Here is a 16,872-nt window from a genome sequence, read left to right as displayed (position 1 = left end):
GGCACGAGAGATTAAAGTAGTCCGCATCCGGGTTGCTGTTCTTTTGTATATATCTGTTGGTGATTGTTCCAGGCTGAGATTTTTAATTCCTAGCTTCTCAAGGTCTGAATTTTTCTGATAGCCGAAAAGTTTCTACTGTCACCGATTCCGACACAGCATAATTACAGGGATAGAGTTGGAAGAAGAGGAATAATGCTCCCATTTTAATATGGAGAGTTCTACATATGACAGGAAAAAAGATGATAACATCCATGACAGATTTGATTGAGGTTGCATTTGGGGATGGGTTGGAGCCACAGAACAGAAAACATGAAGATTGTGCAGATGATCAAGTTGTTCACATGAATAATGGGAAAATAAATTATCCGACTCTAGATTTACTTGCAGATGCTGTAGAGGCATCATCTAGGACTGATAATTTAGCTCCTGAGATGAGAACTGGATGTAGAAATGACAATGAGATAAGGTTTGCCCCTCTATTCAAGAGAAATGCCGTTGGTAACGGCTCTTCGCACCCTAAACGTGGGCATAGCGAGGAGCCCGTTGCAGACAGCAAGCGTGTCAGGTATAGCGAGGAGAGCCTTGCAGACGGCAAGCGTGTCTGCTCAGACACCTCATTTACTGAAGGGAAATCTCCATGTCAAAATAAAGACATGGATATTGAGAAAGGAGATCCAGAAACAGATATTGAAAGCCAGGAAAAACAATTGGCAGACCCCGTACATGTGAGTTTGTCGGCTCCTGTTGTGAAGAGTTTTCGTGGTCGCACTCAGATGCTTCCATTACGCTTTCGTGACTCTTTAATTGAACCGTTGAAGAAAATCCAAACTAAACGCTCGAAACATGGCTCTGATGAACTAGATTGTTTCTTAAGGTTTCCTTTATCAGATGCTAATTATAGTCCTGCTAAACGGCAAAGAATTAAGCGTAAGGATGCATTCAGTTCAGAGCCTGCAAGGGATAAAAATGGTCTGAAAAATCAATCCCGGTTGACAGCACCAGAGCCCGAAAGTTTGGTTTCACAACATGTTTTTAGCACTTACAAACCTTATGAATCAGAACCTGCAAGGGTTAAAAATGGTCGTAAAAAACAATTACAGTTGACAGCACCAGAGCCCGAAAGTATGCTTGCACAACATGTTTGTAGCACTTCCAAGCCTTCTGAACCAGAGAATTTGACGGCTTCACTCAGTTTTGACTGTGTGCCGAAATGTGTTCCAAGTGATAGAACAGCTGGGATGTCAGTCGGGGATTTGAATCCCTTAGAAGAATTTTGTGTCGGTGACATAGTTTGGGTCAGGTCTGATGATAACAATGGCCCAACTTGGCCAGCCAAAGTTATTGATCCTGCACAAGATGCTCCAGAATCTGTTCTGAGCATGTATGTTCCTGGGCACCTTTGTGTAATGTTTTTTGGCTTCTTATCAGCAAACACAAAAGAGAGGGTATGTAAATAATTTGATGCAAGAAAAATAATAACTAGATTGTTATGCAATTAATGCTGCACGACCTATGTGTTTTAATTTGAAAATATGTTTCTTTATCTCTCAATATTTGACCCTGGATTTTTCTCTTATGATGACCACAGGACTATTCATGGGTAAGACAAGGAACGATATTTCCGTTTTTTGAGTACTTGGAAGTGTAAGTTGATAGCTAGGTTGGCAAAGAGTCAGCTGCTCTGTCTTGTTCTAAAATTAGTTCATAATACAGAAGTAGCTCTTGTAAATGTACGTAGGCTGTTATTTTTAGTAATGATTATTTAAATCAAGAAGCGTTTTTGGTCTTTACAAACTTTATTTATTTGTTCTGTTAGATATCAGGGTCAGACACAGCATAACAAGAGTAATTTCTGTGAATTGTGGTTGGCAATTCAAGAAGCTACATTGGCATGGTATGACTTTGGGAAACAGGAAGACTGTTCCAGAAACCAAGAAAGGGTTAAAGTTCCTCTGTCTAGTTATGGATATTCTTCTAAAGTTGCTGACGTGCATCAAGATCTTGAGGATAATGCTGGAAACGAGGTAAGCTCTAGTAGAGAATCCTGTTTTTAAAAATATTTCTTGGTGTGTTTGCTAATAAGAACAAAATAAGGCTAGAGCTAAGAGGAAAGGATGCTATTTTTTTGTGGGTTTCTGGTACCAATTTGCAGAAGAATAATCTGTTGATAACAAAAATCACTGCTTGATGTGAATTTCTAATTACAAATCTATAACTCATTGTTTAAAAAGAAGGGGGTGTACTACAACATATTCATTTTTCTTATGGATTTGTAACAATGCCTACCGAGATCCACGCATTTCATCTCTTTATAGGTATTCCATTCCAGCTCCTAGCATTTTAATTTTCCTTTTGCAAGACAACACAATGGTATGGGCCCTGGGGCATGAGGGAGAAACTCTCTTCAAATTTGGAGGGGTAACTGTATAAGATCTAAAATAAACCCCAAACTAAGCTAAACAGTAAAATTACAGACATGATATACAGATTTGCTGACTATACATGATTTGTTGAGGGGTTTTGCATAGACAAAAATGATTCCGTGCCTATCTTTTTGCCTTGGACACATGCAAAAGACCATTAATAGCTGTGCTATGCAAACAAGATTTTCAGATATTGAAGGAAAGAAACTACTAATTTAAGCACACAAACAATACCTTCAGGCTGGCTAAAATAAAATTAACCATTCAATGCAAATAAGGATTCAAGAAATACACGCATGATTTTCAAGAAATAAATGGCTAAGTTGCATTCAAAGCTTAAGCCTGTTGATGAGTATAAAAGTGTTTTCTATGAAGTTTGATTGATTTTTTCTGATGAATAGTGACCATTTCCACTAATATATGTCTTAAGAGATGAAGTACACTATTTGCAAAAAAAAGTAGGGGGAGATGGGATCACCCCTGAGGAGTTGGCTAGGAAGTGCCCAGAGGATTAAAAACACACAGGCAGTGCCCAGAGACAGAATATGGGCTAAGCTTGGAGAGACAACATCACATAAGAAGCTAGTAAGTGACTAGAGCAGTGGCTGGAGGTGGTGGAGGAGGATCTCTAACATCCTTGGGACCCCATACATTGGTGGGGATAGGGATAGCGTTCGGGAGGTACCACCCTGTTTCAATCGCAGCCTCCATTGTTTCCTTATCTTGGTCTTTCTGAAAGGAAGAAATAGCTAGTGCCAAATGTGGGAGCCACTTGGAAGAGTTGGGCCAGCTGTTGTCATTGTCAGAATCTTGTCAGATGGGCTTGCACCTCCCCTAGTCCACCCTGAGGCTAAGCCTCCACATGGCGAGGAGGTAGAGTGCTGCCTTTGAAAATCTCTACCACTGCCAAATTGGTGGCGAGAAGCCTGAGTCTGTGGGGTCTGGGAGCAGTGCATTGAGGAACTTTGGCCACATTGACCGCTGCAGGGCAGAGAACAGTCATGGGAAGTAAATGGGTTTGGAGGCACTCTAGCAACTGTACAAGGAGCATTTCCACAATCCTCTAAAAGCTTTTGCAAGTGGGCCATTTTCAGTGCAACCTTGTTGGCCGCACTTGAATTTAGCGCATCACACTATTGCATATACGTCATAGTTACACCACCTTAGGGGACGAGGAGACGTCAGGACAGGGGGCAAGTTTCCGAGAAAGGGGGACAGAGAGGCCTAAATTTGGGGACAGTGGGTAGAGGCAGGGGGATGGCGGTGGGGGACAGGAGGGAGGGTGTATATACTATGTGCTTGTTATGAATAGGTGTATAACATTGACAGTATAAAACATAAAGATGTAAAATTAAAAATACGATTTTTCTAAAATTTAAATACTGGAACATTGCATTGTGATTGAACATTGAACATGAAAGTGGAACATTGAACATTGAACTATGAATATTAGAATTTTAAATATTTGAATCAACAAACAATAGTAGTCATAGATATCAAATTTTCAGAAGTGTATCTCGTCAATCATCAATCATCATAAAGATGATTACACAGAGCAAGTGCAACATAATATCAATATGATATTCAATGTTAATATAAAAACAAGTAGAAACTACATAATCAAAATGCCAAGGGCCAAGGCCTAAAATGTAGTGAAGGAGGCCTCTAATCATCTCTTGGGAGGTCAGCAAGCTTGTCATCATCGAAACTACCAAACTCTTCAAGGTTAAGAGCTGCGAAAGGAAGACCGACCAACCTTGCATTTGTAGTATCCTCATCATCATCAATCTGTGATGGCTCCTCTAGCTCTACATCCCATCGTGCTACGGGTCTCTCCTTGTACACGTGTCCTACGATCATTCATATGCAAGACACTATGTACAGCCACTAGCTTCTCTACTCTGTGAGAGGTAAGCCTATTCCTCTTAATAGAGTGGATAAAGCCATATGTAAACCAGTCTCTCATAAGTTGAAGAACTAGATACTTGACATAGCAATCAATGGCCAGTGTGAGAAAAGTTGAAAAGTAAAACTCTTAAGTCCCCTTAAAAAATTAAAATTTAAAACATTTCTTGAATACAATATTATTTTTGAGTAGGTTATGAATTTGAGGAACTAGATACTTGAGCCAACAAGCAAATAGCTAGTGTGGTAGTTATTGATCTCGGTCCATGACAAGTCCACCACAAAATTGGATCCTTCTGTGCCATAGTTTTTAGGTCTGCCTTTGTTGTAACCCAATAACCCCTAAGAGTAGAAAGTTTGCTCCACTCAAGGTGGACTTTCCCAGTAGTCTTAGAGTTATACATCCTATCAATGCACTTGAAGAACCCGTCCTTCACTTAGAAAATAAAAAAATAAAAAATCCAAATTATTGGCAAATAGAAGATGCTAGTTATGAAAAGTTTCAAGTATCAAGATGTATAATAGTAAGACACAAAGATGATTAAAATAAGTAGCTTGATACAAATCACCTCTTCATCTTGAATCGATGTGACTCTACTAGGCCTAGGTATGTACCATTTCAGATTTAATGCATAAGCAACCATATGTAGGGGAGTGTTTAGGTTGTCCCATTAGTGCTGAATGGTAGGTCAGATGTGCTCATTGTAGAATGCTAAACTGGGATCCTTCTCTTGCACTACCCTTATCTGGCCAAACATAGATTCAATGTACTCATACGCCTCTCCAAGGCTAGGCACATCGCCATCCCCATGTTTGATGACCTAGAAAATTGGAGTGATGATAGAGACTATATATTTTGCATCACTCCATAAAACATCACTCTTCACTATCAACTTCACCCTCCTCCCTTGCTCTCTCCTGGACCTATCCTACCTATTCACTCATTTGTCATAACCATGAATTGTAGTGGTTTGTGTAACTCAATCATTCTCTCCAAGAGAATGAAATAGGATACACATCTAGTCTCAATTGGTTTCAGGAACTCCTTCCCCACGAAGCTCCTAAAGAGTGCATTTGAATTGTGGTGGTTGCATTTATACATCTGCACATCTCTAGAATTGCTGACCACTCTCTTAATCCAATCAATCTTCGCCATGTCCTTGAGTGCATTCTTCATAACTTCATGACATGCACACAACATGGAGCCTACCAAATATGTCTATATGCTGCCTCAATGAGCCTCCCTGCTGCTTTACACACTGGTGTTGCATCAGTCACTACTTGGACTACATTTTGTGGCTCAATCTCCTCTATAGTTGTCAAAAGGATGTCAATTGAAAATCAACATCCTTTCAACACTCTGTTCAATCAACTACCTTCAGAAAGAATGGGCCATCTGGGCATGTAACTATGATATTGATGAGTGGATGGTTCCTAAGTCTGCCCACCCCCATGATAATGCAATATCCTGAGTCTTCGTAAACTGCCTTCATGGTCTCCATCGTTTGACTAATCTTGGCATACTCATTATCCAAGATTGTGGTCCTCAATTTGTGCTCACCTGATTGCACAAATGATGGTCCTTCCCCCTTTGCAACCTTTCGCATCAGCTCTTTATAGTAAGGAGGTCAAGCTATATGAAGTGGTACATAATTGGAAAAAAGCTTAGTTACCCTGGTTTGTAGGTATGGCCTCTGGACGAGTACTTGTTTTGGGTCCAATATGTCATAAAATACGACCAGCGATCAATTTGAGGCAACATGGTTCGAATTGGTCCCAAGTAAAAAGGAATCCAAGTGAATTTGTAACAAACAAATCAAATTTGCAACAAACCGCATCGAACTGGGCGTCGTAGACGATGTTTAAGTCATTTTTTTGGACATATTTTATAATTTTTGAGTTCCTAAACCTTTACAAGTGAATTTAAATGGCTTATGTTGGCTTCTAACACACATTTGTGGTGTGCAAATAGGTTATTTTGTCTCGAGAGAGCAAATAGGTGACCATTCATGATGTTATGATTACAAGTTTAAAGTTTATGCACATGGTTTTTTTGTTGTTTAAATGATTAAATCATATGATAGTATGATACCTCAGATATTGATACTTGTAGGAAAACACTGGAGGCAGAAGCTGATATTGACGAATGCTGGAGGCAGATGGATGCCCTATGGGTGCTCGCATCCAGGTGCTTGAGGATGGCATTCGGGTGGCACTTTAGGCATCCGTCGTCATATGGGTGCCTATGGGTGACAGCCAGGTGCTTGCGGGTGTATCCATGAATTGACGCCCAGAAAAAGAAAAAGAAAATGCCTTTTCACTCAAAAAACTTTAAAGACGTGCTTATTTGCACATTTTAATATACTTTTTTTGTGCCAAACCCTAAAACGACCCTAATAGAGGCCTTCCAACCATTCAATCTCCATTTTGTTTGCAACTTGGTTTACTCTTCTCATTTGGTTTCCATTTTGGCATTTATCCATGGGGCAACCAAACTTTGGGATGTAGCCCTTGAGTGTGCCAATTTGGACGCAACACCTCATGATTTTACTACGATGATAGATGATGACGATGATAGGTCCCTGCCACATGGTGCATCTAACACAAGTGGAACCATTCTTGGTTCAAATGATATTGACCTTGTAGCAGTTAGAGATGAGGAGGATCCAGATTTTCTTGAGAACCCTTATGATTCTAGTTAGTGAACGTTGAATCATGAACTACGTTTTTGATTTTGTAGTTTGGAGTCTAGAACTTGAGTAAATTTAAATGTGAATATTTGTGCCTATGAAGTTTTAATTTGAAGTTTGAACTATTTAATTGACTTATGAAATATCTTGAATCTTGATCAATGGTGAATTATCAGATGATACTATCAAATGATGTATGTTTGTATATTTCTAAGTTTCTAACTCTAGTTCTAATTTTTATAAGTTTCTTAAATTCTTTGCATATATATATATATGTTTCCAAATGCATCCGTATCCTATTTTTTTTCCTGGATCTTGCATCCGAATCTTGCGTCCGCTTTTGAATATGGTTCCGAAACGACAATTTAGTATGATACTATTTACATTCTAATAACTTATGCTTCTAGGCTTCATAAATATGCATATATATAATTTTTTAATAATTTTTACATGTTTTTGTATGAACAGACCCAAATGAACTCAAACCCCTTTCCAAAATTTTGCTGTACTATCAAACCGGTTCTTCGAACTCAAACTTTGAATTGAACTCGAACTAGTAAGGAAAAAGGGATCTACCAATAGATTCCTCTATCTCCTCTTTTATGCTTGCATTAAATAAATCTGCTATGAGGTTACTTTTAGTTGTCACCTTTTGTTTTCCCTTGCTTGGTTATGCTTTAGCCATCGCACTAAAAGTGGAAGAAGGTACCGAGGTTGCCCCTGTAAATGATGATGCTCTCAGCTGTGATCTAGGAGAAAAAACATGTGGCTGCCGCCTATAATTGCTGCTCGTGACTGCTGAATACACTGAATTTGTTGCCTACCAGAGAAGGTAGCAGGCCTTTCAATCCCCAAATCATCTGGAATGCTCCAAAGCTTGCTGAATTACTTCTTTAAGGCAAATTTTTATTGAGCTTCGAAAACTCACATGCTCCCACACCTTTTCCTGTCCAAAAGTGGAAGTGTGCATTCACTCTAGTGATGCTACTAGACCATTCTGTACCACATATGTTGCATTTCCACTTCCTTGTGCCTCCACTTGTTTGTGTTGGATCATCTATCTTTGTTGCAAACTGTCTAAGAGGTGATTTAGGATCATATTTACACCTAGCTCTCTTTGTCAAAAGTGTGGAGCGGTAATAAGTAGATGGTGGACCAGGTGGCCAATTATCTGTGGATTGAGATTCAGTTTGTTCATCCCCCTCATTGCTCTCATCATCATGCTCAGGTTCATATTTTTGACTACTATGAGAATGAGTTTCCAATTCCATCTCATCATTGCTACTTGTTTCATGATTGTGGGAGCTCATTTTGACACTGCATTTCACCAAATGAAAAAACAAACCATTAAATACATGGTTTCAGCCTATGCCCTTCTTTAAAATAACAAAAATCTAAGTAAAAAGTTAAGCAACAAGAATTTATAATTGAAACAAGAAGAATCTACTTCATTCTAGAAATGAAATTCAAATAACTATAACAAAAAGAAATAACAAGAATTATAAAACTAAAAACAATGAAAAATTAGAGAGAAACCACCCGTTGCTTGAAAAATCTCTTCAACAAGGTGAATAATCTTCCCCATCTTCTTCTTACTCCTTGTCACTCCTCTTTGCCTTGCAATCACTCTTTTCACTATTACAAACACCCTTTTCTCAACTATTCACTCTTCTTCTTGCTGCTGTTGCAAACAATAGGAAATCCAAAATGAATGCAAATGAAGCCACATAGTGAATGCAAACAATATAACGCAAGTAATGGGCCCCACATGGCCTAGGGTCAAAAAATGACCAATAAAATGTAAGTGAAATTTTTTTTAAAAAGATTTTCTTTTTCTTTTTTGTTGAGACAGGGGATGTCTGATTGTCCCTTGGAGTGGTTGAGGGATGCATCCTCGTCCCCCTTTACCCTTAGGAGATGCCAAGACGTCTCCCCATCTCCTCTGAGATGGAGGCTATTTGATAGCGCCGAAACAATGTCTCCTCGTCCTCGATGTGTCCCTGTCTCTGAGATGTGGGCGTTGGAACAATGCCCCTCATCCCCAATGTGTCCTTGTCTCAAGAGACACCAAGACCTTTCCCTATCTTTTCGGGATGAAGGCCATTTGATGCACCAGAATGACGTCCTCTTGTCCCCGATGCGTCCCTGCCTCTGAGACGTGGTTTTTTTTTTTGGGAAAACGTGTCCCCGTGTTACATAGATATACATGCTTTAGTAAAATGCAAAACATTAACATCATTTGTACTATAAGAAAATAAAATGACACTCTGTCTTTCCATAATGTGAAGAGTATTTCCAACCTAAAAGCATGCCAAATCTATGTAGGTTTGAATAGGATACAAGGCCGATCCTTTGAAAGGACCTTATGGCAAGAAAAAAGCCCAAGCTGAAACAATTGGAAGATATAATGAATCTAATGCCACAAGTGCTGAGCACGATGGCATAACTAGAGAGGTGTGAAAGTTTTTGGTTGCATATAGAAAGGGCAACACACCCAAGGACAAGCCTTGGAAAAGAATACACTAGGCATAATGAGTTAGCTTGGGCTCAAGAATAACAAACCATATAGTTTGAAACCCATGAGGTCAAACGACATGAGAGGAATGCAATTGCCACCAGAACATCAAGGTTGGCACCATGGGCAAATGAGGAAAAAGCCAATGATACCCAAGCTTGGGTTTGTAATTGAAAAATGAGGTCACAAAAAACCAATGCCGATCTTTCCACCACAACTTGATAGCATAAATGCCCAACTTGTGTAGAATATTCAAAGGCAGAGAAGATAAGACCATGTTGAGCATCTACCAATTTGGCTAGATGAGAATTGGGCTTGCGTATCTTCCCAAGGATGAAGATTCATTGCAACTCTAGTAAAATGTTCTGGAGGGTGTAGATGCCATGCTTGTGAAAATGTAGAGCATGAATCCCAGGCTCATAGGCCAGAGGGAGCCCTTGAAACTAAACAAGGAGAGACCGTCAAATGTTGTGCTAGTTGAAAGAAAGACTTTCCTCGAAGTTGGAGCTAACCCATTGAAGCAAGGCTTTGATAACTTCCCAAGCACACCAAATACTTTTGGTGACAAAAGTGCCTTCAATATGAACAACATGGAAGGGTTTGAAAGCCATTCTCCTTCCAAGAAGGCCTATTGTCTAGATTTTTTGAAGAAATACAATGCTTGAGGAGAAGTTTCTAGGCCTCATTACTAGAAGTTGGTAGAATGATTCACTTAGCAAGTTAGCACATAGGGCTAAACTCTACTTATGGGCAGAAAAAAGCCCAAGCCCTCTAGATTCTTGGTGGAGACAACATAACTCCCAAGCTACTCTATGAAAGCCTTGATGATCAACAAGAAAAGCTCACAAAAAGTTCCTAAGAAGTTTCTCAAGTTTATTGTAAGAAGCTTTGGAGGGACCCTAACAAGAAGAATGGTAGACGCAGGTGGCTGCAAGAATTTTGGAGCAAATATGGAATTCACTGAGTAGCGAAAGCGGATTAGTAATCTAGTAGGTCAACTTTTTCTTGATTTTGGCTAGGATCACATTCTAAAGATCGATAGGAGATCACTAAAAATGAAAAGGAATAACCAAAATCAATAGATTTCACCATGTCCCATCCACTTCCACACAAACAGGAGGATTTAGGATGGAACTGTGAGAAAAGATTTCTTATAACACGAGGTTGTGTGCCATTGAATCACTGACCTAGAAGCCAACCATAAGGTATCAAGGCATTGAAGCACCTCCCGAACATTGTGGTCATCTTTAATGAGGGTGAGAAAAGAGTTGTCTGCAAATGGCCATTGACAAGTGAAGAAGGTGAGTTAGGCAGGGAAATACCCCCGACTCGCTCAATGGAAATAACATTTGCCACTAGATAATCAAAGCCTTTAGTAGCTAGAACAATCAAAGAGGGGGCTAGAGGGCAAACTTGGCAAATGATTTGTTCAACTTGAAAGTTAAAGATTGGTGAAAATTGATGGCGATGCAATCCAAAGCATTCCCAAATAGCATTTTTATAGATTGAATGAAATGGGGCCCAAACCAATGGGCTCCCAATATGGTAAGCATGCAAGGCCACTCAACACCATCATAGGCTTTGGCAACATGAATCTTGATGAAAATGGCATTTTGCTTGGAATGTGAGGCCCACTCCATGCCTTTCCACTCTACAATGATATTATCTAGAATAAATCTTGATTTAATGATACGTGTTTGTTCAAGGTAGATAATTTCTGGGAGAAAATGATGAAGCTTCAAAGAGAGGGCATTTGCGATGATCTTATGTGAGACATTGAGCAAAGTGATGGGTTACCAATTACAAATGTTTTTAGGGTACCTTGCCTTAGGTATGAACTTGATATTTCCCTTTTGTAAATAAGCTGACCAAGAGATTGAGAATGCAATGCTTCTAGATAGACCTTATGCAAGTCAAGATCCATGCAAGGCCAACATGCTTTAAATTCACAAGGAAAGCCATCACAACCAGAAGTCTTGCATCAACTATGGATAAAATTACTTCCTTGAGGTCCTTAATGGTGAGCACTTGGTTACAAAAAGCCTTTTGAGCTTCAAAAAGCCGAATCTAGCTCAACTAAACCTTCTTGTGTAGTGAAAAGCTTTGCATAATGGTAAAAGAATTGCCTAGACAATATTTAGTAACTCAAAGAGTATCGTGTGACCTTTCTTGATTCTCTTGATGCTGGGTGCGGAATGATGTGTTCGAAGAGCCAAAAAGAACTCTTTGGGAGTACTATTCCTTATTTTGAGCTTTTGAAGCCTAGCCTTGAGTTGGGCACTACAAACAATGTAGTTGTCTGTGTTGCTTTTAGTGGTGGAGTTGTGCAACCCTACCCCGTAAGTCAAGATAAGGGATTATTAGTGATAGCGTAGGATGATTGAAATCCAAAGTGGTATCCTTCTAGGATTGTTGACGGTATGTGGCCAATTGCTGGCCATAAATTTAGAGAAAGTGAGCAATGTACTAAATTGTGTCATTCCACCAAATGATCCAACTAGATTGCTTAGTGGGACGACCTTCAAGATTCCAAACCCTATTAATTCAGGCCATTGTGGGTAGATGACTCAGCAAAAAGGTTAAAAAACTGAATCTTGGGTGGTTGTACACAACCCAATTGCCATTCAATGCTAATGCTGATGGGATAGTGGTTTGATAGGGTTACCTTATGAGGAGGTAAAATTGATAATCCCCAAAAGAAAAAAGATTGAACCATAATCATGACATAATCACAGTGTTTAAATTTTTTGTCAGTAATGATCCAAAAATTGCTCAAGATATGCCAAACCTCATGAGGAAAATGGTATTTGGTGTTAAGATACCCAATTTATTCACATGTAAAACCACGCTTCCAATTGTCTAGCAAAAGGGAATCAAACCTTCTGTATCAAAGGCCACCTAAACCATATTAAAGCCAACACACAATATCTTAGTAGGTGGTAATGGATCAGCAATCCATCGCTGAAGAAAAGATCTCCACATCATCATTAAGAGCATAATATCTAATGATCCCCAAAAAATAATTATCAACTAGCATAAGGATCCACACTAGCCTTTGAGTAGGTTCCGACCCATGAGCCACAATAGAGGATTGCAATGGACCAATGGTGATGACACTTCAACGCCTAACCTTGTGTTCAAGCAAAAACTAGGCTAGAGTGCCAAATAACATGGCATGTAGCAATAAGCATGAACAAATCAATTTTGATTCTTTGAAGACCAAAAAGTCTATACTACGATATTTTTGTTGAGTATCTTGCACAAAATACTTCTTGGCGAGGTAAGACCTCAAACATTCTATGACATGAAATTCGTGATTCAAATTCTTGCATGTAATCCTTGTCCTCAAAAGAGTAGCTACTTTGCGAGAAATTTGATGCTTTATGGAAGCCAGGGTATGGAACGTTGTGCTTTTCTTGGAGCTCCATTGCCTTGTGTTGCTCGCTTCTAAGGGTTTCAAGATTGGCGAAGGGAGGTCGATTGAGTTGACAAAATAGAGGTTGGCTAAGAGGTACACACCCATATAAGGTGGGCACCACTTTTATCATCTCTTTTGCCTTGATCAAAGGGTTCGAAATAGGCTACGGTTGGGGCTATAATTCGACTGCACAGAATAGGTACTTTGCTTCTTATGAGAAATTGAGGCAAGCAAGGATCCCTTTCCCTTGCAAACAATTGTAGTCCATCCATCCTTGACCTTTGTGGCTTAGGAAGAGTGTGAAGGCCTAGACAAGGAGCCTTAACTTGTAGAGTGACTAGAAGACAAGCCTTGACCTTTTGTTCCAAATATTGGCATTGGAAACAAGTGTTGGAAAAGTTTAGTTATAAGAGTGGCAAAGACATCCTATTTGAACATTGATAGTTTTCTTGAGGTCCCAAGACAAATCAACTTCCACATAAACCCTCTTCTGTGGTCAAGCATGCTAAATTCGTTTAGACTCAACACAAATCACCTTGCCAATGGACTGGGCCATGGTTTGCCAAACCGACCAATTGGGCAAAGGAAACTAGGGAACACTATCCAAATAGCGACCTTGAGCTTCTTGTCATTAGTGACAGAGATGTCTCGTGACCATGGCTGCAAAGAAAGCAAAGAGGACTGAACATGCCAAGCCCAATGTTGCAATATGGCCTGAACATGGTTGGACTTGATAACAAAATTAAAAAGTGCCTTTTGTGAGATTTTGGACAATATGAAGAAGAACCCCATGAGGGGCTGAAGTCTTGGCAACCCATCACAATGCATGTTTTCAGGTGGAACCTCCCCACAAAATATCCCATCAAAGAAAACTATTGAAGCCATTGGCATGCACTATCAAAATCTTGAACATGCAAGACAACACTAGGGATACAAGAAGACATGCTAGACAAACCTTGGGGACAAATTTCTTGTGTTGTTCGAGGGTGTCATGGTTGCCAGTTGCCAAATCTCCAATGCCAGCATAATTGCTGAGCTGAGGCTGGTGAAGCCATTAAAATTCAAAATAATCTGCAATAAATGCGGTATGACAGGGGATAGTCTGAGGAAGGACACACAGCACACTAAAGCAAGCAAAAGCCTAGTAGAGCATTCATGCAGCTACTATGCTTCTCAAGATTGATTTATTATAATTCAAAAAAGGTACAACATTGCATCTTTATGTTGAATCTTGATGGCTGATAGCTTAGTACAATAAATAGCTGACAGATAAAATGGTAAAAGCTTAAAATTAAAAATAAATTCAATATGTTACAGCTTCCTCTTCATTGAATTACTCAAGACAAGGGGAGAGATATAACTAGAGAGTCAAATCTTTGGAATCTACTATGGCTCCTCGCTTGTTATGGAACATAGTGTTTCAATCTCCATCCTTGTAGTAAATGCTGAAGGTATTGTTTCCTCCTCAACATCATCATTGTCATCCAACCCTAAATTTCCTGTTGCACCCACCTCTGCCAGTGCTAACCACTTAAAACCAAGAATCCCATCTTCAATAAACAATGCAGTTTTCCTATCTTGCACCGTCCAATCATTATAAGAATCCATTTCAGCCAAATCAGTGGGACCATTTAATTTTCTGTTGTTACTTTTTGTGCATAGTCGAAGGTTGTATCGCACAAAGAGGTCTTAAAAGCATTTCTGAGCTGATTTGTTCCATTTCTTTGTATGGATGGTTTTACACAAGCTCCAATTCCTCTGACAACTAGATGCACTACAAGGTTATTACAAAATGTGGATGGCTTTTCTTTGGAAATTTTGGGCATTCGCACCCCAATTCGTCTACCAAGACTACACAAAATAAAACATTTAAGAGCTAGAAGGTAAAGTTGATCAATACTTGAAATTTGTGACTTTATAAGATGCATGTGAAGGGCTCCAAATTTTATGTCTTTTATCTAAGAGTCTATTGCTAGGATAGCTAACTTCGTAGAAAAGTGTGTATCCCTTCTTTCTTTGTAATTTTATAATTCTTGGACAATGAGGTTTTTTTGATGTGAGTTTTGTTCTACTACTACATACAAAATCAAATACTTAATGTTTCAAAGTGAAACACTAAACACTTGATCCTCTGTTGAATAAGGTAATCTCCCATGCTAAGCTTCCAAAATAAGATCATGAAGTAATGTGATTTGCTGGTTATCACATGGGAGAGTTGCACTATTCATTCAATGGATATCAACTGCTCACACTTCTAAAGATTTAGCTTCACAGTGTGCAATGAAAATATTTTTTTTTGATTTTCCAACTGTCCACTTCAACTTTAACTTAAGCTTCTACTTCTACTTTTATTTCGAACTAGGAATGAAAGGAAGTGTGGATGAACTTGAACTCTACTAGATGCTTATTTGTCAACAATAATCGACTCTTAAAAGGAATGCCAAACAATTTGTTCCTCATGCCCAGTGGTGCCATGCATTCTACACTTTCTTGATGTTGCAAGTTGAGATAACCCACATGAATGTAATCACTTATTAAAATCAAATCAAATTGGATGAACATCAACCCACCTGCCATTGAGAAACCCATCTTTTGGATTTTCTGCTTTTTCACCCCTTTTGGATTTTTCACTTTAAGAGAGATCTTGTCATCTGAAATACAACATGAAAACTCATTCTTGTTAGCAATTCTATAAATGAACTTTGCTTGTTCCCTCCTCCTGGCGCCAATTTCTCTTGATGTGAGTTTTGTTCCACTAGAAGATACAAAATTAAATACTCAGTGTTTCAAAGTGAAACACTAAATACTTAGTGTTTCAAAGTGAAACACTAAATACTCAATCTTCTCTTGAATAAGGTCATCTTCTAGAAATTTTCTCATAGCTTTGAATTGAACTTGGTTGTACTTGTAAACTTGGAACTTGACCTTTATCTTCAAATTTATCTTGGGCAACTTGATTTGATTTCTCCTGCTCATTTGGAAAATTGGAAGTCTTCAGGCTTGAGTCTTCCTCTCTGTAGCATCCATTTGCTTGGAGTTCTTGAGCTTGATCTCTAGACTTGACGTCTTGAGAATCTCCTATTTTCTCTTGAACAATTTTCTTTGCAAACAAGAGAGAAAAGCAAACATTAAGCTCATGGGATGATAAGCAACTCTCGTAAGAAATCTGAGAGTTTCATGAAAATAAATTACATTGTATCAAACAAGGATAGATCAAATCATTGATCATCTCAAGCTGGAAGCTAGATTTCTTCATTTCTTTGCAAACCTTGAGATAAAAATCATGTTAAAATATGGAAATAAGTTTTTCAGTCCACACAAGTTTGAGATTTTATTCTCAACATCTTCCTCATCTCAGATTTTGAAATAAATCTGCTCAGGTTTTACCTTTCTCAAGATTTTGATCCCTCTCCCATGTTCATCTGCCATCTCCCAAGTTAGTTCACTGCCTGATCTGATGAAGAAAATCACTGTATATTGAGATGAAATTTGCTGCTATAGCAGAGATAAGAAATTGTCTGTGTTTGATGTAAAAATAAATTGATTGATTCCCCTTATATAAGCATTGAAGAAGTGAAAGGGTATGAACAACATAGCATAGGCCGCCTTGACTGCAAGCTGGCCAATGAAATTATTTAAATGAATATATTTTCAGGCTCTGTATGCCAACTTGATGAGGAATTTAATGTTTTAAATATTTATCCTTATCCCAAATCAAAGCGGCAGCCCCTCTAAATGCCTAGCTGAGCCTTACTTAACGGGCAGAATTTCAGTGTTAGAGAGGATAAAAATCTCATGGAGGTGCGGAATCCGCCCTCCATGGAGGATTTTCATTACCACATTCATCCTCTTAGCCCTTGAGTTGACACTTATCTAAGTTCTCTCCCTTATTTCTTTTAATCCCTTTACATTTGGGCATCA

General features: G+C 38.9%; 1 pseudogene across 1 annotated transcript in view; it reads left to right on the top strand.

Moving 5' to 3' along the window:
• Positions 1 to 208: 208 nt before the first annotated feature.
• Positions 209 to 16,872, top strand: part of LOC149567140 (histone-lysine N-methyltransferase ATX4-like) — a 154,419-nt pseudogene continuing 137,755 nt past the window's right edge. The window contains exons 1-3 of the transcript XR_016362350.1: positions 209 to 1,445; positions 1,589 to 1,644; positions 1,817 to 2,024. The product of XR_016362350.1 is annotated as a histone-lysine N-methyltransferase ATX4-like (transcript). The remainder of the gene's footprint in view (positions 1,446 to 1,588; positions 1,645 to 1,816; positions 2,025 to 16,872) is intronic.

This window comes from Cupressus sempervirens, chromosome 3, assembly GCF_028749045.1.
Source record: "Cupressus sempervirens isolate cs-2001-9-10 chromosome 3, ASM2874904v1, whole genome shotgun sequence".
Classification (NCBI taxonomy): domain Eukaryota; kingdom Viridiplantae; phylum Streptophyta; class Pinopsida; order Cupressales; family Cupressaceae; genus Cupressus; species Cupressus sempervirens.
This window is presented reverse-complemented; position numbering and strand designations above follow the sequence as displayed.